General features: G+C 52.1%; 1 pseudogene; it reads right to left on the reverse strand.

Annotated features, from left to right (window-relative positions):
• Positions 1-4,795: 4,795 nt before the first annotated feature.
• Positions 4,796-27,647, reverse strand: part of LOC115916561 — a 34,001-nt pseudogene continuing 11,149 nt past the window's right edge.

A 27,647-nucleotide genomic window follows, 5' to 3' on the forward strand; every position in this document is an offset into this window, starting at 1 on the left:
GAAGGGTGAGTGGGTCTTGCTGACCAGCCCTTGGCTCTCCAGCTCACGGATCATTTTGTGGATGGGGATCACAGCATCTCGATTCGTTCGGTACTGTCGGCGGTGCACTGTTGAGGTGGCAATCGGTACTCGTTGCTCTTCCACCTTCAGCAGTCCTACTGCAGATGGGTTTTCTGACAGTCCAGGCAAACTGTTCAACTGCTTGACACCCTCTCTCTCTACAGCAGCTATTCCAAATGCCCACCTGAGTCCCTTTGGGTCTTTGAAATACCCACTTCTGAGGAAGTCTATGCCTAAAATGCTTGGGGCCTCTGGGCCAGTCACAATAGGGTGTTTCTTCCACTCATTTCCAGTCAGGCTCAGCTCAGCTTCCACCAAAGTGAAATCCTGGGATCCCCCTGTCACGCCAACAATAGAAACAGACTCTGTCCCCACATGTCTTGATGGAATTAATGTACATTGTGCACCAGTATCAACCAAAGCTTTATACTCTTGTGGTTCCGATGTGCCAGGCCAACAAATCCACACAGACCAGAAAACACGATTTTCCCTAGCCTCTACCTGGCTAGAGGCAGGGCCCCTCTAAGCCTGGTTATCCTTCTTTCCCTGGGCATATGTCTTGGATGTTCCTTCAAGGGGATCGGACATGTCATCATCATCATACCTGGCAGTTCGGCCACGGGCAACTGGAGCTGCTTTTCTTTTGGTGGAACTCCCTCTCTCAGCCCTGTCTTCCTTCAATTCACGCACCCGTCGTGCCAGAACAGCAGTAGGTTTCCATCCCACTTCCTCATGCTTTCTCCACAATCACGCAGGTAGAACCACAACTCAGCTCGTGGGGTGTACCTTCTCTCACCCTCTGGGAAACGTCTGCCTTGGATACCAGAACCTCTGATCTGTACCGCCGAGATTTGGAGAAGGTCTTCTTTAATCTCCTCTCTGAGCTTCTTGTGGTTCTCCTCTATCTTGTCCTCTAATTTCTGCAGACGTGATTCTACTGCTGAGATTCTGGCATGTGTTGGGCTATGCACAGCGTCTGCATATGCTCGGAGCTTCCTTGCCATATCCAGCACAGTCTCATCCCTCTCATCCCGCTCCATTATGGCTAAGGCAGAAGCATATTCATGTGGCCCAAGTCGTACAAGTTTTCGCCACATCACAGACATGCATGGTACCAAGTCTGGGTTCCTAGTTGTTACATCATCTGAGAAGACAATCTCTGCCACTGCCATTTCTCTTAGGCGTTGGATCCCTTGCTCTATGGTCTTCCACTGTGTTTGTTGCATATAAAAATCATCTGCACACAGGTATCTTTGTGCTGCACTTCCCAGGACCCGTGCCCAGAGGCTGTGTGGATTAGCCCCCCTCATCATTCCTTGGTCGATGACAGGGTCCTGTGACAGGGATCCCAAATGCCTCCAGTGCCATCCAGAATTGTGGCCTCACCTGCAGCATCCCAGAGACGGACTAACCAACTAATTATGGATTCATCAGGTCGTAGGGTGTAATCCTTCCGTAGTCCACGAAGGTCCTTCAGGGAAAAGGACTCAATATTTGCATCGGATCTTGCACCTGCTGCTTTGCCTCCTGATTTTATGTCGGGAATTGTTGAGGTTCCTTCTCCTGTATCATCATCCTCATCATCTGCTGGTCGGTTGGTTTTGTCCGTGCATTTCCCGCTTCTAGTACTGGTAGCAACAGCCATTGGTTTGGCTGCTGGCTTTGGCTCACTATCTGGTTTGGCAGCTGGCTTCGAGCCTGGCGTGCTGGCTGCAGCCTGAGTGACTGGGATAGCTGATTTATCTCCCTGCTCCCCTGCTTCTGTCTGCTGCCCTACAGTATCTAACAGAGTGTGATAAGCATAGGCCAGGGCCCAGCTTATTGCAATGAGCCTTTTCTCGTTCGAATCGTCATGGCACTTCTCCTTTAGGTATTTCCCCACCTCAGCTGGGTTCTGAATTTGTTCCCGTGGAAAATCCCAGCCTAGAGGATCAGAAAATTCCTTCAGGGTTTGGCCTATATTTTCCCATTCTCCACACCACTCAGGATTTTCCACGCCTGCATCTGCTTCTGGGTCAGGGGTCTCACCAACTCTTCTGGATATCTCAGCTTTCATTTTAGAGAAGCTCCAGACTATATAGAGGAAGCCTACCAGATTAAATACCAGAAAGATGGTCTCTTTAACATTCAGGGGAAACTGAACATTCTCAAACAGTGACATAACAGCTTCAAAGGAGAAGAAGGAAAAGAAAGGCTGGAAAGCCTTATTCTCAGCTCCTCCTCTAACAAACTTGGTGCAATTACTAATAAATTCCCAAAACATACTACTGGAACTGGGAGGCAGGGTAGGACGAAACATATCGTAAACAGACGCCAGCATCTTTATAAATGCCCTATAAATCATTATCACCAAGGCCAGCACAAGAGCTACCCAATCCGTGCCCGTCTACCGTAAGAATTACGTATTATGGACAATAATCCGAGTGACCAGAATGGTATCGAAACCTCAGAAAGGTCTAGAGACCAGAACCACATGAAGGTCTCCACCGCAAGAGATGTTACGAATTCCAGCAGCATGGCTATTGACTGCTTTAACTCACTAGCTAGTGAGCACAACCAACGCACACAATAAGCTTTTTTCCACTTTCTCTGGCCACGAGTTGGGCGCCAAGAAGTGTATCTGTCTTGGTTTAGAGCAAAATTTTGGGAGAGAGAGAGAGAGAGTCCCCAGAGGGGCTCTAGTAGGAAGATAAATTCAATCGGCCCCCCCCCCCACAACCAGTCCGGGAGAAAATACCTCCTTGAAGAAAAGTGGAAAAAAGCTGTTTATTAAACAATAGAACCTAACAATATTAAAACAATAAAACCCCTTGCCGCTCTAAAAGAGATGACCAACTGAGAAAACCCCCCGGGTTGCAGCCCAGCTCACTCAGTCTCTTATCAGTCCTTCTGGTGCTGGAATTCTCGCAGGCCAGGCCCGGCCCGGCCCGGTGGCCACAGGTGTGAGCTGCCGGTGCTTCCCTGGGTGTTCAGTCCAGAGCAGGTTCCAAGAGGTCCAAAGAAAAGGAAAAGAAAAACCACAGTCCAGGGACTCTTCTTTGCCTCAGCCAGCTAAAACTAACCAAAAGCAAAAGGAGAGCTCTCTGTCCTGCCGTCTGTCTGTCCGCAGACAACACAGTCCTGGAGCAGGAATGCGGGGGAGTACGTGCAATGTCTGAGCGAAGGAAAAAAAAAAACCTGTGCGATTCTTCTTTCCCCCCTTTCACTCTCTGCAACAAGTCTTAAAGGTGCAAAACTTATTATTATTCAGCATAAACCAATGAGACGATTTGGGGATAAAAGCATCGTATAGTCAACCCAGGACAGGAGAAAACTTCCCCTGGTGTTACTTCCTCACAATGGGTGCCATTATCAATGAAACCCCAAAAACATACACTTAGTGTGTGGTATCCATGTGCCCGCTTTCAAGAAGTTAAAAATCCATTAATTCCTCACCTTATTGACCCATTGTGCAAGCACTGCATAACAGCAACAGTAGTCTTAGTCACAGGACCCATGTTTAGATAAGGAGCTGCAAATGGGAAAAATACAGCCACAATCATGCACTCATCAAACCAGGGTAGGCTACACCACACGGTGCTGCCTAACAAGGTTTTTATATCCAGCACACAAAAAAGTAGGTTACCCAGGAACTGCTATTCCTTTGTCACTTTTTCCTCTCAATGCCCACGGGCCCCACATTGGGTGCCAAAATCTGTCTTGCTTTCAAAGACAGGTGCCTATAAAGGAAGGTGGGAACCTCTCTTGGAATGGAAAATATGACCCTCTCCCCTCTGAATTATTATAAATTTGAAACTAAGGGGCTGGTGGGGCTTTCAGACAAAGATATGAAAAAAGAAATAACAGTTCTTTACTAGTATGTATGTGTATGTATGTATGTATGTACGTAAGTTTACAGAAACTCTGGCCGCTGGGTATCTGGATGTTGGGTTACAGTGTACCAGGAAGCCTTGAAGCAGAGGCAGAGAAGAGCAGGGCTGAGTGGGAAATTGCTCCCTTGGGTAGCTCATCTGAGATGGCTGGTCCCTGTGTCAGGCTGTGCAAAGGGGGCAGACCCTGGCAGGGGACTGCGGGGTTCCTGGTCCCAGGTCCTGGTGTGGTACACACTGGCTTTGGGCTCCCAAGCAGCAGAGAACCAGAGAAGGAAGCCAATAAGCACAGCCACAGTGCCGAAGGAAAAGAAACAAAAAGAAACAGGCAAAACCCACAAGGCAACAGTATCTCTGGTCAGAGGCACGACGCAAGAGGGCCATTGTGCAGATTGGCCGCTCTCACAGGAAATTCTGGGCTGGCTCTCACCCATCCTCTCACCCATCCCGATACTCTGAGAGCCGGGGGAGGTGAGGGGGGACCAATGACCACCACAGAAACAAAAAACTATGAAAATGGTATGGGATAAAAAAACATTCCCAAGACAATGCCTGTGGGCCAGAGAGATTTAGAATTGTGGAATCATTTAGGTTAGAAAAGATGTAGAATCAGTATTTCCTGATGCCACCAGAAGAAATAATTGAAAACCAAAGGTGACATTTTATGGGGCTAAAAGTCAAACAGTCTGCTCTTCCCAATGAGTTGCTGAAGTCAATCAGCATCCCGATGGACGTTCCTCTCCATGTTCATCCAGGTACCTGTGGGGAGCCAAGAAGATGTGGAACCCACCAGCCAGGTGTCTCTCCAACATTGCTTACCACGACCATAAATCACCAAGGCTCTGCCCAACAGGGGTCACTGAGGATCATCCAGCATGGATCCTCCCATGGGGGATGGAGCTGGAGCGCACAAAGCTCTTCCTGCACTCGGGGCACTCACAGTCCTTCCCTAATCGGTGGCTCCGTTGGTGTTGTGTCAAGTGAGAGCTCCTGGAGAAGCTCTTCCCACACTGGGGACACTCGTAGGGCCTCTCCCCGGTGTGGATGCACCAGTGGGTGACAAGATGGGAGTTTTGTTTGAAGCCCTTCCCACAGTCAGGGCAGCAGAAGGGCCTTTCCCCCATGTGTATTGGCTGATGTAGAAGGAGATGGGAGCTGGTATAAAACCTCTTCCCACACTCCCCACACTTGTAGGGCCTCTCTCCGGTGTGGATGCGTTGGTGGTTGACAAGGTATGAGTTTTGCTTGAAGCGCTTCCCACAGTCGGGGCAGCAGAAGGGCCTCTCCCCTGTGTGTACTGGCTGATGCAGGAAGAGCTGTGAGCTGGTCCGAAACGTCTTCCCACACTCGGCACACTCATAAGGCTTCTCCCCAGTGTGGATGAGCTGGTGGCTGGAGAGGGTGGAGTTGTGCTGGAAGCGCTTCCCACAGTCACGGCAGCAGAAGGGCCTCTCCTCTGTGTGTATTGGCTGATGTTTGAGGAGATGGGCGCTGCTCTGAAACCTCTTCCCACACTCAGGATACTCATAGGGCCTCTCCCCAGTGTGGATACGCTGGTGGATGATGAGCTGGGAGCTCCAGGAGAAGTTCTTCCCACATTCCAAGCACTCATAAGGCTGTTCCTGTTCCCTGGTGTGGATCTTACAGTGCTTGATGAGGGTGGAGCTCTGGATGAAGCTCTTCCCACATTCCAAGCACTTGTAGGGAGATTCCCCAGTGTGGATCTTGTGGTGCTTGATGAGATCAGAGTTCCGGATGAAGCTTTTTCTACATTCCAAGCACTTGGAGGGCAATTTGCCAGTGTGGATCTTCTGGTGCTTGATGAGGTTGGAGTTCTGGATGAAGTTCTTCCCACATTCTAAGCACGTGTAGGGTGATTCCCTAGTGTGGATCTGGTGGTGCTTAGTGAGATTGGAGCTCCGGCTGAAGCTCTTCCCACATTCCAAGCATTTGTAGGGCTGTTCTCCAGAGTGGATCTTCTGGTGGCTGTGCAGGTGGGAGGTCCGGCTAAAGCTCCTCCTACATTGCCCACATTCATAGGGACGCTCCCCAGTGTGGATCCTCTGGTGCTGGGTCAGGTCAGAGCTCCGGCTAAAGCTCTTCTCACATTCCGCACACTTATATGGACGATTCCCAGTGTGGATCATCTGGTGATGGATTAGGTAGGAGCTCCAGCTTAAGCTCTTCCCACATTCCCCACACTCATATGGACGTTCCCCGGTGTGGAACATCTGGTGCTGGATCAGGTTCGAGCTCCGGTTGAAGTCCTTCCCACATTCCAAGCATTTGTGGAGCTTCTCCCAAGCTTCAGGCTTCTCTACCAGCTCCGAACTGTGTCTGGATCTCTGGCCTTCCCAGCACAGGGGGAGTCTTTCTTCCTTGGAGCTCCCTGGGCTGGATTTGCAGCCTCTCCTTGTGGGGGATCTCTGGCGCTTTTCCTCTTCCTCCATCTGGCCAAGGCTTGAGAATGACAAATCCTGGTTTGGGGCAAAAAACAAGGGGATGAGCACCTTGGGATGGGGTTCCTCCTGAACAAGCCCATCTCAGGAAGTCACCAGATGTTTTGTGTCTATAAAAATCTCCAAAGCACCCAGACTCAGACCCCAAAAACCCCTCATAAGAGATCTGCCTCTCTCGTCTCTCCATTTTCAGGTTCTGTGGGTTTCCCTTCACTGGGCTGATGGGGGACCCATGGCTTCTGGCGCGGCTCCTTCTACGGTCTTGCTTATGGATGATCCAGAGGGGTTTTGATGGTCCAGTGATCCCTCTTCCCTTGACTCTCTGCTCCAGGGTTCCACAGATCCCAGGGGTCCCCCCACTCCAGAGGCCCTTCTGCTCTGCCCTTCAGGCTGCCAGGGTCCTCCAGCTCTGGGTGAGCTATCCTCTCTTCCCACTCCAGGGGTCTCAGGGTTCCTCTCCACTGCTCTCCTGGGGCATCACAAAGACCCATGTCCTCTCCCCACCAGTACCTGGTGATTGCCACATGGACCCCAAATATCCCCCAAAGGGGGAACTGCAACTCAGCATTGGGGTCCTGCAAGATACAAAAGTCCCCCCAAAAAACCAAGCCCTTGCAGTGACCCATGAAGTTATTTGGGTCTCGAGTATGCAATCTGTAAACTCCAAACAGTCCCCTTAAAAAACTCTCTTGAGAACTCTCTGATGTATCTAGGGCAACCTCCTCCTCCCTGGTCACCTGCAGGATGGAACCTCATACTCTTCCTATCTCCCTTCTCTTGCTCCCATGCCTCCCCCTTGCCAACCCTGGACCTCTCTTTCATACTCCCCTCTGCCCCACATCTGCTGCAGCACTGGCTGGTGGATGGGGAGAATGACCCCCAAAAATCCCCCAGGAATGGACAAGAGGGTTGGGGATCCCCCCAGTGCAGATCCATCCCCTCCCAGAGCCCTGGAGAATCACTCCAGGGATGATGTGATGGGGACACAAACACACCCCCTACACGATCTCCTTTCCTGCTGTGCCCCCTCCCCTAATCTCCCTCTCCTACCCCTTTCCATCACCTGCCCTAATCCCAGCTCTGCCCATCTCAGTTAGGGGCTGACCCACCCCCTTCTTTCATTCAGTCTAGGGGTCCTAAATGTCCTTTTATGACTTCTCTCCCCATTTCAAATTGTGTTGAAAGGAATAAATTATGTGTCTTTACAAACAGATGGTGTGAATCTGCTTGGAGATAGGGCCAGGAACTTGTAGATGACGAACTGACAGGAGAAACCATCATTTTCAGAAAAAATGTTTTTAATTCACACAGAGACTGCTGCTCAGCCAAAGTCCTGCTAAATTCCTGAACTTCAAGAAGAACAAAGATTTAATAGAGCTATGAATATCATGTGTAATACAAAAGGAGAGAATGTTCAGGAAGTTTGCACATTTTCCCACAGCTAATTAGGGATGTGGATACCCTGGGGGAGACACATTGGCAGGACAGGGACCAGTTCTGGGATACCAGGTGTGGAGGGGACGGTGAGCACAATGAGAAGGATGAAGGAACATCTGGGAAAGTGTCAGAATTTTCTTTTATGGATTTTATTTTGGGGACTGCAAAACTAACTGGTTTTGCAGAAAGCTCAGCAGCTGTCAGAGGATGAGCACCCACAGGCACTGAGGGGGCTGCAGGAGGGGCACAAGAAGGCCCTGCAGCACTTGGGCACAAAGGCACAGCAGGTGAATGCAAGAAAGGAGCAGAAAAAGGCCAAGCTGAAGGCAAAGGCCAGGGCACAGTTCCTACAGCCCCTCAGGGATCAACCCCAGGGCCCAAGGGGGCCCCAGCACCCAGGGCACGGGCTCGGCCACAAGCACCTGGCACAGGCATTGCCTTCCTGGGCAGGGGAGAGCCCACCCAAACAGCCCCTGGCAAGGAATCAGGGCTCCAGCTGCAGGGCACAAGGACACTGCAAGCAGAGACAGCAGCACCCGCAGGACCAGCAAGTCCACCCCTTGATGGACATGGACTGGCAGGGCTGTCACAGCTCCCATCACACCAGGGACCCTCCACACTGGAGCCCTTGAGAACATTCAGGGTGGGTCTGCATGGAGAGGAGGCCTCTCCTGATGGACACAGGGGCCTCTTAAACCACTCTGAATCTCAGACCTAAGGGGGGGAAAATTGTCAAAAAGTTGTTTGATCATTCAGGGGATAAGTGGGAAAAATGAGCAGGTGTGTTTTCTTCAACCACTATCAGTAGATGTGGGAGATAGATTTGAAATGCATGAGTTTCTACTTCCTCCTAATTGTGATTATCATTTACTGGGGAGGGATTCAATGGCTAATGTAGCAATACAGATTTGTATTCTAAGAGGTAAGACAGAGGCTAATGCTGTACCTTTGTGTCAGATGAGTGGCAAGGCCTGTGCTAAAGTGAACCCTGAAGTGTGGGCAGCCCCAGGAAAATACAAACAATTTGATATGGAGCCTCTCCAAAGCACTTTGAAGCAACCAGGACAAGTGGTGTCTAAAAGCAACACCCTATTCCAAGGGTGAGAAGGAAGGAAGGGCTCACAGCCTGGTATTGAGTCCCTATTAAAGGCAGGGCTTTTGGAGTCAGGGATGTCTCCCTACAACACTCCTATCCTGCCAGGCAACAATCTGCATGGATGGACAGGAGGAGGAAAACAGAATTTTCAAGTGTTAAAATTAAGATTAACTGAGGCTGCTGGCCTCGTCCTTCCAGACAGGGAATAAGAATTTGAATTGTATGTTAAACAAGGCCATGCCAAAGGAATTCTTCTGCTAAAATGTTTAACCCAGTGGCCAGAGAGGGGCCTCATTGTCTGCACAATTGTGCAGCCCCGACCCCACAGGGAACTGAGGCCTGAAAACTGATGACAGCAGGAACTCTTATTGTTCAAGTCTGGCATCAAGGTAAAGATTTGACAACCAGAAGAGCCTCTAAACGGATGAGCAGGGCTCGGTTATTACAGTATGAAACTTGTTCCATGGCACAGGAGGATTTAGAACTGAGGACAGGGCAAGGGTTTAACCCAGCCTCCTGTTTGAACAGCCTGGAGAGGGGCTGGCAAGGAACCCAGGACTGCACTCAAGGGACAGAGCTCCAGACCCAGGCTGGGAGAGATTGATGGGGCATTTCCTGGCCTGAGGGAGAAAATGTGTTTGTGGATGGCTCTGCAAGGGCAGCAGAAGGGAAAAGAGCTACAAGACAGGCTGTTATTAAGGAAGGGCAATCAGACAAAGCGCAGGTCACCGCCCCATGCTCAGCTCAACCCGCGGAGCTGTGGGTGCTTGTGAGAGCCTGGCACTGAAATGCCCTCAGCAGGAAGGCTTCAATATCTTCTGCTGACACCATGGCACCTAACAGGGAGGCAAAAGCAATTCTCACTGCTTCAGCAACCACTAGATCAGATATCAAGGTATATTCTCCCACAGGAAGCTGGGCTGGCACAGAGCCTGCCCTGGGACTTTGCTGTTCCCAACACCCAGCCAGGACATCGGCTCCTGCCTAAGGAGTGCAAAGCAGCACCACTGCTGGCCAAGGGGCCCATGCCAAGTGGCCCTGAGGCCACAAACAGCCGCCAGCACAGCTCAACACGGGCGGACCCCTCAGCCTGGCCTCAAGGGCTCTGAAGCCCCGGAGATTTGCACTTCCCGCCTGCAGCACCAGGATGGGAGGCCGCCCCTGAGCCTGCCCTGAAGGCAACGCAGCAGCAGCCAGGGCTCCAGAGCGGGCCAAGCCCCTGCGCCTGCCCACACATCCTCTGCTGGAATCCTCTGCAATCCTGGCCACCCTCCTCTGCCATCTCCAGCCACCGGGGCCAAGCCTTGCTGCCACTGCTGCAGCTTCAGCGCTGGCTGCGCCTGCACTGCCACAGCTGCTGGGGAACACCACGGCACAATTCCACTCTGGGGCTCACTCACACCCACACACTGGGCTGCCTGCGATTGGATTACAGCATGAGAATGTTTTTTCTTAATACTGCTACTTTTATATTGTCACTTCGGTTTGGGCCAGCAGTGTGACAATCAATTTTTATTCTTAGCTGAAGACGTAGGAAAAAATCTTTATGGCTTTGGATTCTTTTTGTGTATGTGTTTGTGTGGCTGTTAGTGATGGAAAAATTTTGTTGTGGGTTTTGTTGTCTTTACCTATAGGTTGCAATTGCAAAAATATAAGAGATTTAAAGGTGACCCTTTAATGCATAAACAGTTAAGAGAATACTGTTTAAAAAAAACATCTGGTCTTTGCTGGGAGCCACATGTGAGTCACAGAATGGCTTCCCTGGAAGAGAAGCTTCATTCCAGGCAGCCTGCAGAGGAGCTTTAGAAATGCAAATTAACACTGCTGGGCAAAGCCTGGACAATGTACCTGGGTCTCTTGCCTGGGGCAGGAATTGGGCTGATTCCCTCTGCCCCTCACCCCAAGCTCTGCCTGCCTGCACTGATGGAATTTGCACAGCTCAAGGCAGAGCCCAGGGTGATGATATCTGACTCTGCAACAGAAACGGTTAAAGCTGAAAAGGGAAACAGCAAAAGCAGAATGTTGTAAAATCTTCACTTTAAAAAGTGTGGGGGGGAATCATCCCTCTGCCCACTCCAACATGTGCTGTCACTGTCTGTGTTATATAGGGTATATCAGAGCACTGGGGATTTTTTGCTACCACAACTTCAGAGAAATCAGCTAAGAATCCAAGTTTTTGATGATTCAATTAGAGAAAAGTGGTCAATTGATGCAGCCCTGGCTGGAGAGAGCCCTCAAAAATGAGGAAAAGATGAACGGCCACCAGAACAAATCCTACAACACCATGGAGCAGCCCCTGGGAACCCGAACCAATTCATATCAGGAGCCACAGAACCCATTTCTCATTTCCATGGCATCATTAGATTACAAGCTCTTCTCGAAATAATAACCAACCAGACAGCTTCAGCTCTTGACCTTCCTGCTGACCAATCCACTGAAATGAGGAACACAACACTTCACCATGGGATGGGATCTGATCATCTGTTAGCAGAAGGAGGAGGAGTTTGTGGAAAATTAAATGACTCAAACTGCTGTTGGCAAATAGATGACAATGGAAAAGCAGAGAAACAGATGACAAAGGAAACAAGAAAGCAGCTCATATACTGGTCGAAATGTGGAAAGGATGGAAATGGGACACGGTTTTGTGGCTCCCTGGCAGACCATGGGTTAAACAAATGCTGTTTCTCCTCTGATGTGCTACAGCAACTCTCATCTTTTTACCATGCTCCACACCTTGAGAGTGCAGCTCATTCAGCAGGTGAGCGAGGGGATGCAGTGGCAGCCAGGCCTCCTGATCCAGAAACGGCTACAGAAGGACAGGGAATGAGGGCACGGAGGATAATCCCAAAACCAAAGACCCAGTAAGAAAAAACAGACTCAATGAGTCAGTCTGCTTGGAGATAGGGCCAGGGACTTCTAGATAGGAAAGTAATGGGAGAAAACCATAAGCTTCAGAAAATGTTGCTAATTGACACAGACTAGTGCTCCAACTCCTGCTAAACTCCTGGACTCTCAGAAGAAGAACAAAGACTTAACAGAGCCATGAATATCGGCTGTCATACAAAAGTGTGCATGTCCACATTAACGAGGACATGCAGTTGGCGGATCGGGAGGTCTGAATCTTCCAAGTACCTCAGCCAGTGGGCAAAGGGAGAGGGACATGAGGATAAAAAGGAGGCTGCGAACTACAACAATGGCAGAGACCGCACGGCAAATGCCCCACGGCCTCTCCCTCTGCTCAGCAATAAAGTCACTTTTACAGGACTCCTCTGGCTCCTCTGGGCGCAGAATCCTCCGGCCACGGGAATTTCCCCGCACAGCCCCGGGCACGGGGCAGCCACCTCTGTCGCAGCCACAGGAACCGGGCCGAGCCAGCGCTGCTCCGGCAGCGGCTCCTGCCGAGGCAGCGGCCGCAAGGAGACCGCGGGCAGCCGCTCCCGCAGCGCCCTCACGCCAGCGGCAACACGGGCCGGACACGGCACAACGAACCCGCCTGAGCCCCCTGCCGCCCCCGAGGCCCGCAGCCAGCCCCGAGCCCCCGCACAACCCAGCGCGGCTCCCACCTGCGCTGCGGCCGCCTCCGAGCTCCGCCGCCGCCTCACCGCGCTCCGGCCGCTGCCGCCGCTCCCGGGCCCGCACACACGCTCCGCCAATGGCGCCGCTGCCCGGCCACGGCTGCCCTCAGCCCGCCACCGGGGGCAGCCCCACGGCCCCCACGGCAGCTCCAAGTCTCCTCCAGCCGGGATGGAACGTGGCAGGGGGAGCGGGGGAAGGGACGGGACTGCCGGAGCCAGGGGAACGCGAGGGACACCGGGGGCGCTTCACAAGCATTTAATGCAAAAGATAAAATCATAAGAAAGGCAAATGCAACAGCAACAGCGTCACCATAGCACAGGGCCACACGAGGACATGTCCCACTGGAGTGCGGTGACGCTGGCCGGATGCTGGGCACCCACCAAAGCCGCTCTCTCACTGCCCTCCGCAGCCGGAGAGAGGAGACAAAATTTAACCAGGGGTTCAGGAGTTGAGGATCGGGAGAATTCCTTCATCAAATACCATCATGAGCAAAACAGGAGATATTAATTGAATTTATTGCTAACAAGCTCAGACCAGTAGAATAAGAAAAAGACCCTTAAAAGCACCTTCCTCCCACCCTTACCTCCTTACAGCTGCACCTCCTATCCCAGCAGTGCAGGAGACAGGGAATGAGGCCATGCTCAGTTCAACCCCCGTGGCTTCTCCGTCCACTCAGTGACAGGAGTTGTTCTCCTGCTTCACTCTGAGCTCCCTCCCATAGGAAAGTTCTCCAGGAACTTCTTCAACCTGAGTCCATCCCACGGGGCACAGCCCCCCTCAAACTGCTGCAGCGTGGGTCACTGTGCCCCGAGGTCAGTCCTGCCAGGACAGGCTGCTCCAGCGGGGCCCTCTGGCCATGGGTCTCCCATGGAGTCACAGCCTCCTCTCAGACATCCCAGTGCTCGGACATGGGCTCCTCCAGAGGCTGCTGATGGATCTCCGCATCCCCGTGAATCTCCAAGGGCCATCAGTCTGCAATTCCCACCGTTGGTCTGTGTGCCCATGGATGTTCCTGCCCCTACATTAATCAAGGTGTTCACAGGGAGCCAGGAAGATGTGGAGCACCCCCAGCCAGGTTTCTTCCCAACACAGATCACCCGGACTACAGATCACCAGGGATCTGCCCAGTGGGGGACACTGGAGATGAGCCAACACGGATCCTCCCTTGGGGGATGGAGCTGGAGCAGCGCATGAAGCTCTTCCCACACTCGGGGCACTCATAGGACTTCCTTTTACAGGTACTTCCGTGGGTGTCAGGTCAAGGTTGAGCTCATGGAGAAGCTCTTCCCATACTCAGGACACTTGTAGGGCCTCTCCCTGGTAAGGATGTGCTGGTGTGCCCTCAGGTGGGAGCTCTGGCTACAGCCCTTTGCACACTCCCCACACTGATAGGGGCATTCACCTGTGTGGATGTTCTGGTGCTGGATCAGGTGGGAGTTGCAACTGAAGCTCTTCCCACATTCCAAGCACTCATAGGGCTTTCACCCTGTGTGGATCCCTGGTGGTCGATCAGGACAGAGAGCTTCCTGAACCTCTTCCCACACTCGCCACCCTCATAGGGCTTCCACTCAGTGTGGCTCTTGCAGTGATTGATGAGGACTGGGCTCCACCCAAAACTCTTTCCACATTCCCCACACTCATCAGGCTTCTCCTCAATGTGAATCCTCTGGCGTTCCCTCAGGTGGAAGCTTCAGCTGAAGCCCTTCCCACATTCCAAGCACCTCTGGAGCTTCTCCCTGCCATGAGGCTTCTCCACCAGTTCAGCTCTCGTTGGACATCCAGCTGCCTTGTGAGCACAGGAGGGCTCTTTTATCCCCTCAGCTCCCTGGGCTGGGTTTGCAGCCCCTCCTTGTGCAGGATCTTGGGGTATTTCCCTCCTCCTATTGGATTCCTGTGCCCTAGAGCCACTCAAAAAAAGCCTCTTCTACAAGGTTCTTCTTCTTCCTGGAAGTCTCCTCCTCCATCCAGCCAAGGCTTGGGATTGACAAATCCTGGTTTGTGGAGAAAACAAGGGGTGAACATGTTGGGTTGCAGGTTCCTTCTGCCCAACTCCATCTCCAGAAGTCGTCAGGTATCTTGTGTCCATGCAAACCTCCAAATATTAAGATCCAGGCAAAAAATACCCCTCAAATACCAAGACACAGCCCTAAAAGACCCAACACTTTGATACTCTCGCAAAGACTCCAGAATACTAAGATTCAGCTCTCTGCAAAAACCAAACCACCAACATTGAGTCCAATAAACTTCAGAAAGAACAAAATTCACCTCTTCCCCCCCAAAGAAACCAAAGATTCAGCCCAAGAGATCCACATTCAAGCCAAAAGCTCCAAGATTCAACAAAAAAAAAACCCTTCCAGGAGTTCCTTCTCTCTCTTTTATCCACTTTGAGCTCCGTGTCATTCCTTGTCTCTGGGCTTCTGGGGGTCCTGCGTGTTTTGGGGTCCCCCTATCCAGGGTTCCCACATTCTCTGGGCTGTTGGGGGTCCCAGGAATCCCGGGGGTCCTCTCTTTCTGGGCTCCACATTTCAGTGTCCGAGGGGTCCATGGTTCCCCCACTCTCCATCCTCCCCCTCTCTTCATGCTGCCAGGGGTTCCCCAGCTCCAGGATTGCCCCTTTCCACTCTCCTCACTCCGTGGCTCCCGCATTTCCCCCATACCCGGCTCTTCCGGGGCTTCCACAAAACTGGCGTCCCCCTCAGACCCCGCTGGCTCCAGGCAATCACCGCATGGATCCCAAGCCTGATCCAGGGAGACCAACCCACAGGCCAGGGCATCCCCCCACCCACGGCCAGGGCTCTGCCATGAGCTGCCAACAGGACCCCCCAAAAAACCCTCACAGGGACCACCCAAGATATTCGGGTGAGCTCCCCATCCCCGGCCACCTGCACAATGTGGGGTGGGGGCGATGCTCCCAGGGTGGGGGGCTGCAGATACAGAGAGCAATGGATGCATGTGGTACCTCCTCTTCTTCCTCCTCTTCCTGCTCCTGCTGCTCCTCTATCCCCGCTCTTCCTCCCATTCCTCCACTTCCTTGTTCTCCTACTTCCATCCACTCTTCCTTCATCCCTCTTCCTCCATCCCAGCTCCTCCTCCCCCAAGGACCCCTTTGGCCCCCCTCCACCCAAACCTATCACATCCTGCAGGGGAAGCAGGGATGGAGCTGGGGCCGGTTGGGCTGGGGCAGTGCTGGGCTCTTGCCTGCTCCCACCCACTGTGGGGGAAGCAGGAAGGGGAATGGAGGGAAAAGTGATGGGTGGAGATATAAATTTGGGGGTTGTGGTCACCCTGGGTGGGAGCTTCCAATCCTTTGGTCTGGAGATCTTGAAAAGGGGGAATGCAGAGATGGATGGGGGATCCCCAGGGATTTTGGGGGCAGGACAAGGGATTGTGTGAGTCCCTTGCTGAGGGGAAGAGGGTCTGGCTGGAGCCCCCTGGTGCTCCTGGGGCTTTCGGCTGGAGAGTTGGCATAGGCTCAAAAGGGCTCGATCCCACTTCAAAATCCTCAATCCCACCCCAAAATACACAATCCCACAGAATCCCCAAAACCCATAGAAGGGGTGGGGATGGAGATTGGGACTGGTGGAATGAGGGAGAGATTCTGCTTCCTAGAACAGGGGAGGATATAGAGCAATAGGCAGAACTGGGGGGTTTCCCTCCCGGCATTCTCCAGCCCTTGGCATTCCCAGTTGCCAGGTCCCTTGAGGGAATCCAACCCCTCCTCACCATCCCCCTGTGTTTAGCTCTTTCCTTCCCACAATCTCCACTGGCTTCTTCTCTTGGATCCACTGACTCCTTGCTCTCCCCTCTGTACATGCAGACACTTCTCCATCGATAAATATTGTCCTCATGTACTCTGTGAGCCTGTAAATAATGGACAAGGCTTGGCAACCTCAGGACTGGAATTTTGGGTGTGTGTTGTTGGGATTTTTTAAATATCAATGTCTCTTCTCCATTCCCTTTCCAGGTTGGGAGGATGTAAACACAGGTCCAGTCTTTCAGTGTCTGGGGTGTGAGCATTTAGCACCAGAGACTGTGCCAGGCACGGAGCCACAGGGACGCTGGAGGGACATTTACCTGCCCGCCACAGCCTCAGCTGGGCAACTACAGCCTGTGCTGAAAACAGCCACTGGCAGAGATGATTTCTGATTAATCTTGTCTGCCTCCCAGGAACCAGTTTGAAAAGAAAAACCTCTCAATTTGCTGAGGCAAAGAAAAAGAAAGGTAGTATTGAATAAAATAAAAGCAAGGCCTCTTGGGGCAATGGTTGTCTTTAAAAAGCCAAAGCCAACATTATTCCGTATTGATTGAAAATCTAACTTTTGATTTCTCTGTTTTTCATATCTGTTGTCTTCTGGAAAGTTGTGGTAGTGGAGTTTGGGTTTTTTTTAAAGCAGAAATGCTGAAATACATCTAGGTAAAGAAAATAAATAGGAAATTTTCCCCTTCCCCTAATCAAATTGTGTGGTTTGTCAACAGAAGGATTGAGACTGTATGTCCAGCAAGCCTGTGCCATTCCAAAGTGCTTTCCCTTGAAAGGACAGCTGTCTTTTCCTTTGTGGAAAGGAACAAATCAAAGTTATCCTGGAAACAGAAGCTGTCCCTCCTTTTTTCCCTTCTTACAGGAATGCAAACATGTTTTGTTCTGGTGAATGCTTTCCCCATTGAGGGCAGCCCATCTCCAGCCCAAATTCCTCTCTTGCAGGAAAGTCTCTTCCGCAGACACAGAGCTTGAGCTGACAGAGAAAAATGGGACCTCACAAGAGAAGCAAAGTCTTCTAAGGAGAGCAGAATTGTTCAGGTCAGAAAAGAGCTCTGAGCTCAAAGTCCAACCATCAACACAGCACTGCCAAGGCCACCACAACCATGTCCCCCAAGTGCCACATCTACAGATGCTTGAAATGCCTTCATGGATGTGACTCACCCTCAGCCCTTATAGCCTGTTCCAGTGCTTGACCACGCTTTCAGGGAAAAAATTGTTCCTCTGTCCAATCTAAGCCTTCTCTGGCGCAACTTGTGGCCATTTCCTCTCGTCCCATAGCTTTTCTGTGGGGGAAGAGACTGATTCCCCCCTTGCTGCAGGCGCCTTTCAGGGAGCTGTGCCCTGCTGACTCCTGCTCAGCTGCTCTTGCCCCACACCCCAGGGCCCTTTCCAGCCCCTGTGCCCCAGGCTCTGCAGGGGCTCCTGTGACCCCAGCGCAGGATCTGACACCGGGCCCTGGGGAACCTCCGACCCTCGGCCTCAGCCCATCTCTCCAGGCTGCTCAGATCCCCCTGCAGAGCCTTCCTGCCCTCCAGCACAGCAACACCACCCACTGAAGACAAGACTCCAATTGCACCATACTTATTTTTTTCCGTTGAATTCCTTGATTAGAGCAACAATCACCCACCAACCTCCCTGACTGCTCAGGACCTGGCTGTGCTGCCCTGACCTAACCTTCAGAGAAAGAAAGGATTGGGTTCCAGCCCTGTTCTCAGCACTGTTTTACTCCTGGTGAGGTGACAGCAGGAAGGTTTTGTTGTCTTTGCCTTGGGAATTGTAGATCACAACTGCTGTTGCCCCTCTTCTGGCTGCCACCTGAATTTTATCAGTACAACTGCAATTGCCTCTTTCAATCAGTGCTACCCACGGTGCTTTCACAATGGGGAACTCAGTATTTTTGTCACAGGACTCATGCTTAGCAGATTTTTAAATACTCACAAGTGCCTGAGCACTAAGCTGAGGACAATTAAAGCCACACAGGCCACATTCACAGCACTCATATTCACAGCCCTGTTACTGGTGCTGGTGAAATAGAATCAATTTACAGAGGCCATCACAGAAATTGCCTCTGGAGTGTCAAAAAAAATGAAAAAATCCACCAGGAGAAGGAAAAAACCAGAACTTATTGGCTAACTTCATTGCTTCTTCTGAGCAGCAGAAAATAGAGATGACACCTAGCTGGGTGTGAGCGTGGATCTGCTGGAGGGTAGGAGGCTCTGCAGAGGAACCTGGACAGGCTGGATCCCAGGGATGAATCCAACGAGGTGAGGTTTAACAAGTCCAAGTGCTGGGTCCTGCACTTTGGCCACAACAACCCCTGCAGTGCTACAGCCCGGGGACAGAGTGGCTGGAGAGCAGCCAGGCAGAAAGGGACCTGGGGCACTGATGGACAGCAGGCTGGACAGGAGCCAGCAGTGTGCCCAGGTGAGCAAGAAGGCCAATGGCTCCTGGCCTGGATCAGGAATGGTGTGGCCAGCAGGAGCAGGGCACTGATTCTTCCCCTACACTCGGCACTGGTGAGGCTGTTAGCGTGCGGAGACATATAATCACACAGGCAATTATATGTAGGTGCTTTTATTAAGAGCTCTGGGAATCAGGGGTGCTTTCGCCTCAGATCTGATCCCACCATACATTGAAGAGGAACGGGTTTTTATATTCTATCGTTATATAACTTACATGTTAATTATTAAACTTATATTGTTCTATTGTATATATAGATTTTTAGCTAAACATAGCTCTCTTAAGTTCCCAGTGTAGTTTCTCATGATTCTTCCTATGATTATATAATAATTATATTTAATTACTAAACAATCATCACATCTAACAATTATATCATTTATCATACTGCTTACGTGAATGCACTGATCTGAGAAAACACAAAGCCTAACATTTTCAGAATCTATCTTTAGCATTTTCCAAGGTCCCATTATCAAGGCCACACCTTGAGTGCTGTGTCCAGTCCTGGGCCCCCAATTTAGGAAGGATCTTGAGATGCTGGAACATGTCCAGAGAAGGGCAGCAAGGCTGGTGAAGGGTCTGGAACACAAGTCCTGTGAGGACCAGCTGAGACAGCTAGGAGTGTTTATCCTGGAGAACAGGAGGCTCAGGGGAGACCTCATCATTGCCTGCAAGTCCCTGACAGGAGGGGGCGGCCAGGTGGGGTTGGGCTCTGCTCCCAGGGAACAGTGACAGGACAGGAAGACACTGCCTGGAGCTGCACTGGGGAGGTTTAGGCTGGACATTAGGAAGTTCTTCATAGAAAGTGTGGCTGGGAATTGGGATGGGCTGCCCAGGGAGGTGGTAGAATGACCGTCCCTGGAGCTGTTTAAAACTGGATGTGACACCTAGTGCCATGGTCAGGGTGACAGGGTGGTGTTGGGTCATAGGCTGGACTTGATCTCAAAGGTCTTTTCCAAGCTGGTTAATTATGTGATTCTGTGATCCTGGCCTGCATGGCCCCAGTTTTAGGGGAAACCCCTCTCCAATTCCTACAAATACCCCCAAATCCTCCCAAGCCCTAAATTTTTCCCCCAAATGACAGTAAAATCATTGAGTTTAGAGGTCTTTGTTCAATTTCTTTATTTTTATTACAATTTCATGTTTTTGTAGGGAATAAAAATGGATGAAATAAAATCAAGCTCAAGAAAAGGAATTACTTGTCAGCATCATGAGAATATCTGTAGGGTTGGGTTCAGTGCAGCAAGGAGCCTTTGTTGGAGGGGTTTCCACCCCAAATCTTGGTCTTTGCCCAAATCCATCACTATTTGGCTGTGGAAGACACCTATGGGCCATAGAGAATCAGAATAATGGAACCACTGAGGCTGGAAAATACCTCAAAGACCATCCAACATTGCTTGACGCCACAGGAAAAAAGGATTGGATGGAAGAGCTGAGACTTTTAGGGTTGAAAGTCAACAAATCCACTCTTCCCAATGAATTCTTGATGTCATTCTGAGTCCCAATGGATGTGCCTGCCCCTGCCTTCACCCAGGTGCCCACAGGGAATCAGGAGGATGTGGAGACCACCAGCCAGGTGTCTTCTCAAAAGAGTTCACCCAGAATAGGGGTCACCAGGGATCTGCCCAATGGGGGTCACTGGGGATCACGCAAAGCAGATCCTCCCATGGGGGATGGAGTTGGAGCAGTGCACAAAGCTCTTCTTGCACTTGGGGCACTTGCAGGATTTCTCTTACAGGTGGGTCCATTTGTGTGATGTCAAGGCAGAGCTCTGTCCCTTCCCACACTCCCCACACTCATAGGGCCTCTCCCCAGTGTGGAGGGTGCAGGGTGAGGGTGAAGTTGTGCTTGAAGCCCTTCCCACAGTCAGGGCAGCGGAAGGGCCTCTACTCCGTGTGTGTTTGCTGATGCATGAGGAGATTTGACCTGGTCTGAAACCCCTTCCCACACTTGGGACACTCGTAGGTCTGTTCCTCACTGTGGGTCTTCTTGTGGCCGATCAGACTGGATCTATGGCAGAAGCTCTTCCCACATTTGAAGCATTTGTAGGGTCGTTCTCCCGAGTGGATCTTCTGGTGCTGGACTAGGACTGAGCTCAGGCTGAAGCTCTTCCCACATTCCCCACACTTGTAGGGCCGTTCCCCCGTGTGCTGGCGCATGTGGGGGATGAGCTGGGAGCTGCAGTTGAAGCTCTTCCCACATTCCAAGCACTTGTAAGGCCATTCCCCTGTGTGTACTTGGTGGTGAATGAAGAGGTGGGAGGTGTGGCTGAAGCTCTTCCCACATTCCAAGCACATGTAGGGCTTTTCCCCAGCAACAAGCTGCTCATGGACCACCAGAGTGGATTTCTGGATGAAGCAATGGGGGGATCTTTGCTCCTCAGAGCACCCGGGGCTGGGTTTGGAGCCCTTCCTTGTGGGGGATTCTTTTGGCTTTTCCTTCCTGTTGGATTCCTGCCCCTTGGAGCCACTCAAAATGGCCTCTTCCACGAGATTCTGCTGTGGGGATTTGTCCACCCTGGTCTCCATCTGCAGCTCAGTGCCTGGGGGAGGAAAGAGAAGGAGAGAATGGGAGGGAGGGAAGGGAGGGAGGGAGGGAGGGAGGGAAGGGAGGGAAGGGAGGGAGGGAAGGGAGGGAGGGAGGGAGGGAGGGAGGGAGGGAAGGAGGGAAGGAAGGAAGGAAGGAAGGAAGGAAGGAAGGAAGGAAGGAAGGAAGGAAGGAAGGAAGGAAGGAAGGAAGGAAGGAAGGAAGAAGGAAGGAAGGAAGGAAGGAAGGAAGGAAGGAAGGAAGGAAGGAAGGAAGGAAGGAAGGAAGGAAGGAAGGAAGGAAGGAAGGAAGGAAGGAAGGAAGGAAGGAAGGAAGGAAGGAAGGAAGGAAGGAAGGAAGGAAGGAAGGGGATTTGCCTCCGTGCCAGAGGGAAGGGGAAGGAAATCCATCCCTGGCAGGATGGTGTTGGCAGCAGAGCTGTCCTGCAGCAATGTTGGGCTGGGAGATGGAGCAGGGGAGAGGGGAAAGGGGCAGTGACTTCCTCCTCACCTGCCTGCCTGGCCTGGAGCATCTTCCTCACTGCTTCCTCCTCCTCCATTTGGCCAAGCCTTGGGAATAAGAAGTCAGGTTTTGAGGGGGAAAAAAGGGGTGAACACATTGGCCTGAGAGTTCCTCCTGCCTGAGTCCGTCTCTAGAAGTCACAAAGTATCTTGTGTCCATGAAAATCACCAGAACATCAAGACTCAGAGGAAAAAGATCCCTCCCTGGGTTTTCCCCTTGAGGATGCTGCGGGTCCTGCATATATTGGAGGTCTCCTCCAGGTTTCCCAGGAATCCCAGGGATTCCCCCCACGTTGGGGTTCTGGGAGTCCCCCTTCTGCGGGCTGCTGAGGGTACCATGGGTCCCCCTCTCTGGGGTGGCACTAAGGGATGTCGAGGGTTTTGGGGTCCCTCCTCCCCTGACTCTGCTCCGGGGTGCCGGGGGTCTCGGGGGTCCCCTCCCTCTGGAGTCTCCACTTTGGTGTCCCACGGTGTCCCCCACTCCAGGCTCATCCCTTCTCTGCTGCCCCTTCTCCAGGCTCCCGTCACTCCCGGATGTCGGGGTCCCCCCTCTCCAGGCCCCCATTTCAGGGTCAGGGACTCCCGGGGCTCCTCCCTTTTCGCGTTCCCCCTCTCAAAGCTGCTTCTCTCCCCGGCCTGTACCGGGTGAGCCCCACGTGGCTCCGGGGACTTCCATCGCCCACCTATCCGGCAGCTGCACCGGGAAACTCCAAAAACAAAACCTCCCAGGACCCCCGCAGGATCCGCCCATAGGGGGTTTCCAGTCAGCTTTGGACTCCTGTAAGAACCAAAAATCGCTCCGCCCGCCCCGTGCTCATAAAAAGAAACAGAAACCGCCAAAGATACTTCGGGCGAGCTCCAAATATCCCTCCCTCCTTCAAAAAAATCCTGCTGGGACCGCCCAAGATATTCGGGGCGACGTCTCCCTCCCCGCTCACCTGCGGGATGCTGCGGGGCGATGCTCCCGGCGCGAACGGGCTGCAGAGCCAGAGAGCGATGGACGCACGTGATGCCTCCTCTGGCTGCTCCTCTTCTTGCTCCTCCTTTACCCCTCCTCTTCCTCCCGCTCCTCCTCCTCCTCCTCCTCCTCCTCCTCCTCCTCCCGTCCATCGGCTGCAGGCGAGGAGCTCTCGGGTGAGCGGAGCGGGGACGGGACCCGGCGGAAAGGGGTGGGAGAGGGGGATAGGGGGAGGTGGGACGGAGGGAAAAGGGTTATCGATGAGGGGCTCACAGTTAAACCCAGGACCCCCAAATCCCCTCCCTGTCCTCCCAGCCCCTCCCGGTGCTGTGGGGGCCGGGCCGTGCCCCAGTGCCGGCTCAGGGGCTGCTCCAGGCTGACGTGCTCCACCTGGCAGCTGCAGGTGACCCCACACTGGGGGGTTTCCAGCAGCGCCAGGAGCTGGTGGGTCCAGTCCCCATTGGGGACCACGTCGGTGGCCAACACAAAGAGCTCCTGTTGGCCCTGGAACCACCTCAGCTGGATGTGGGCAGGGTAGAAATCCATCACGGAGCAGAGCAGGCGGCCGGGGCCGGGCTGGGAGCTCGAGGGGGGCACCAGAGAGATGGACACGGTGGGATGAGCAGAGGGCTTGGGGACCCCCCCAGTGCGAATCTACGCCTCTCCCCCACCGTCACCAAACCGCAAAGAATCGCTCCAGGGAACGAGTGCTGCAGGACAGAGAACTATCCTTTCTCTCCCCCCTTTCTCGTTCCCCAAATCTAAAGACCCCTTCTAACACAATTGGGATTTCCCAGCCCCGTGCCCTAGTCTTTGGGGATCCCAGCCCCTTCTTTTCCCCCATTCTTTTGCCCCTTCCATACAATCCCACCAATCCCGAACCCCCTCCCCCGTGCTTGGTTTTGGGGGTTCCAGGCCCCTCCTGCTTAGTCTGGGGATCACATTCCCCCTTTCCCTCTATTCTGGCAGCTCCTGTCAGCTTTTTCTCTGGGAGAAATCCCTGAGTTTTGGGATTTTTGGGGTGCAGTTTTGGAGGGGGACAGTTCTCTCTGGCTTTGCCCTCCCTGCTGTGGCCCCTCAGCTGCCCCTGACACCCTGGGGGTGCTGGGATTTCCCTCCTGGGGACAAGGACGTTCATTCCCTTCCAGGAGCCCAATGCCCGGCTGGGGCTCCAGGTCAGGGGGTCCTTGAGCAGCTGCCCCAGAACCTCCCCCAGGGTCTCCCAGCACACCCAGAGCCACTCGGCCTGGGGTCCCCAAAGGCCTCAGCAAGCCCCAAGTCCCTCCCTGGAACCCTCAACCCCCTCAAACCCAGCATCCCCCACATCCCCTGCAAGTTCTCCCCATGGAACCGGCCATGGCCATGTCCCCACATGTCACTGCCCATGTCCCACCATGTCCTCACCCATGGCTGTCTCCCCACCCTGTTTCCATCCTCTATCATTGTTCCCCACATCTCCATCCATGCCCATGTTCCCCTGTGTACCATGGTAAAAAGATGAGAGTTGCTGTAGCACATCAGAGGAGAAACAGCATTTGTTTAACCCATGGTCTGCCAGGGAGCCACAAAACCGTGTCCCATTTCCATCCTTTCCACATTTGGACCGGTACATGAGCTGCTTTCTTGTTTCCTTTGTTATCTGTTTCACCACTTTTCCTTTGTCATCTATTTGCCAACAGCAGTTTGAGTCATTTAATTTTCCACAAACTCCTCCTCCTTCTGCTAACAGATGATCTGATCCCATCCCATGGTGAAATGTTGTGTTCCTCATTTCAGTGGATTGGTCAGCAGGAAGGTCAGGAGCTGGAGCTGTCTGGTTGGTTATTATTTCGAGGACAGCTTGTAATCTAATGATGCCATTGAAATGAGAAATGGGTTCTGTGGCTCCTGATATGAATTGGTTCGGGTTCCCAGGGGCTGGTCCATGGTGTTGTAGGATTTGTTCTGCTGGCCGTTCATCTTTTCCCCATTTTTGGCGGCTCTCTCCAGCCAGGGCTGCATCAATTGACTACTTTTCTCTAATTAAATCATCAAATACTTGGATTCCCAACTGATTTCCCTGAATTTTTGGTAGCAAAAAATCCCCAGTGCTCTAATGTACCCTGTATAACACAGACAGTGACAGCACATGTTGGAGTGGGCAGAGGGATGATTCCCCCCCACTTTTTATAGTGAAGTTTTCACAACATTCTCCATTTGCTGTTTCCCTTTGCAGCTTCACCCGTTTCTGTGGCAGGGTCAGATATCCTCCCCTGGGCTCTGCCTTGAGCTGTGCAAATTCCATCAGTGCAGGCAGGCAGAGCTTGGGGTGAGGGGCAGAGGGAATCAGCCCAATTCCTGCCCCAGGCAAGAGACCCAGGTACATTGTCCACGCTTTGCCCAGCAGTGTTAATTTGCATTTCTAAAGCTCCTCTGCAGGCTGCCTGGAATGAAGCTTCTCTTCCAGGGCAGCCATCTGGTGAGTCACATGTGGCCCCCCCAGAATCTTCTTTTTTTTAAAAAAAGTATTAACTATTTACGAGTTAAAAGTATTACGTTTAAAGCTCTTCAGTTTTGCAAAATGAAGCCGAAGGAAAGAACCCAGACCAAAAAAAAAATTGATTCTCACACCTGCCGAACCCCTAACCTACCTGACAATATAAAGTGGGAATATTATGAAAAATATTCTCATGTTGTAATTTTGTCACTGAAACTGCAGGGAGAACAAAAACTCTTCAAGAATCTCTTTTAGTGTTAGAGAATCAAGGCATTAATTGATTCTGTCCAGGATGTGCAACAGAAATCATTTCACCCAGATATAGCCCGGCTGTGCAGAGAAACATCATTCCATGACATGTGGGTTTTACTAGATTTTTCCTAAACTTTCGTACCGTCCGAAACCATTGTAAATCCACTGCTTTAATGTTCATTGCTTCCAAGTTGTGTAAGTTTTTAGTATTTGGTTTCCTATAGGACCCGGATTTCTTTCCCTCTGATGTGAATTCGGTCCACACTGCTGGATTTCCTTCTCAGCCTTTTCCAGCCCAGGTGTCTCCAGCTGTGCCGGGGGCAGTGTCTGGGGTAGCTGTTGGTTGCTGTTTGCTGCTGGGCGTTGATGTTTTGTTGCTGCTCGTTATCTCTGTGGGTGTCTTTTGGGCTATTCCCAGTCTGTTGGGATGTTAAACTCATCTCCATTGAGTGGTGTAACATCCCTTAAAAAAAACCTTTAAAATTCCTTTCCCCAAGGCAAAGACAAACCAAGCCTGAGTAGAGAAAGAAGATGTAAAAGAACCAAAATCGGTCCATTTTGCAGCAGTGCAATCGCAGGCAGCCCAGTGTGTGGGTGTGAGTGAGCCCCAGAGTGGAATTGTGCCGTGGTGTTCCCCAGCAGCTGTGGCAGTGCAGGCGCAGCCAGCGCTGAAGCTGCAGCAGTGGCAGCAAGGCTTGGCCCCGGTGGCTGGAGATGGCAGAGGAGGGTGGCCAGGATTGCAGAGGATTCCAGCAGAGGATGTGTGGGCAGGCGCAGGGGCTTGGCCCGCTGTGGAGCCCTGGCTGCTGCTGCGTTGCCTTCAGGGCAGGCTCAGGGGCGGCCTCCCATCCTGGTGCTGCAGGCGGGAAGTGCAAATCTCCGGGGCTTCAGAGCCCTTGAGGCCAGGCTGAGGGGTCCGCCCGTGTTGAGCTGTGCTGGCGGCTGTTTGTGGCCTCAGGGCCACTTGGCATGGGCCCCTTGGCCAGCAGTGGTGCTGCTTTGCACTCCTTAGGCAGGAGCCGATGTCCTGGCTGGGTGTTGGGAACAGCAAAGTCCCAGGGCAGGCTCTGTGCCAGCCCAGCTTCCTGTGGGAGAATGTACCTTGATATCTGATCCAGTGGTTGCTGAAGCAGTCAGAATTGCTTTTGCCCCCCTGTTAGGTGCCATGGTGTCAGCAGAAGATATTGAAGCCTTCCTGCTCAGGGCATTTCAGTGCCAGGCTCTCACAAGCACCCACAGCTCCGCGGGTTGAGCTGAGCATGGGGCGGTGACCTGCGCTTTGTCTGATTCCCCTTCCTTAATAACAGCCTGTCTTGTCGCTCTTTTCCCTTCTGCTGCCCTTGCAGAGCCATCCACAAACACATTTTCTCCCTCAGGCCAGGGAATGTCCCATCAATCTCTCCCAGCCTGGGTCTGGAGCTCTGTCCCTTGAGTTCAGTCCTGGGTTCCTTGCCAGCCCCTCTCCAGGCTGTTCAAACAGGAGCCTGGGTTAAACCCTTGCCCTGTCCTCAGTTCTAAATCCTCCTGTGCCATTGAACAAGTTTCATACTGTAATAACCGAGCCCTGCTCATCCATTTAGAGGCTCTTTTGGTTGTCAGAGCTTTAACTTGATGCCAGACTTGAACTATAGGAGATCCTCCTGTTGTCATCAGTTTTCAGGCCTCAGTTCCCATATAAGGTGTGGCTGCACAATTCTGCAGACAGTGAGGCCCCTCTCTGGCCACTGGGTTAAACATTTTAGCACAAGAATTCCTTTGGCAAGACCTTGTTTAACATTTACCTATAATTCAAATTCTTTTTCCCTATCTGGAAGTGCCAGGGCAGCTGCCTCAGTTAATCTTCATTTTAACACTTGAAAATTCTGTGTTTCCTCCTCCTGTCCATCCATCCAGTTGTACAGGCTGTAAGCCCTTCCTTCCTTCTCCCTTGGAACAGGGTATTGCTTGTCCTGGTTGCTTTAAAGTAATTTGTAGAGGCTCCATATCTAATTTTCCCTCTTTGTATTTTCCTGGGGCTGCCCACACTTCTGGGTTCACTTTAGCGTAGGCCTTGTTACACTTTTGACACAAAGGTAACAGAATTAGCCTCTGTATTACCTCTTAGAATACAAATCTGTATTGCTACATCAGCATCAAATTCCTTCCTAGTTAATTACAATCACAGAAGGAAGAAAAAGAAATTAATTTATTTCAAAGCTAT

This window comes from Camarhynchus parvulus, unplaced genomic scaffold, assembly GCF_901933205.1.
Source record: "Camarhynchus parvulus unplaced genomic scaffold, STF_HiC, whole genome shotgun sequence".
Taxonomy (NCBI): Eukaryota; Metazoa; Chordata; class Aves; order Passeriformes; family Thraupidae; genus Camarhynchus; species Camarhynchus parvulus.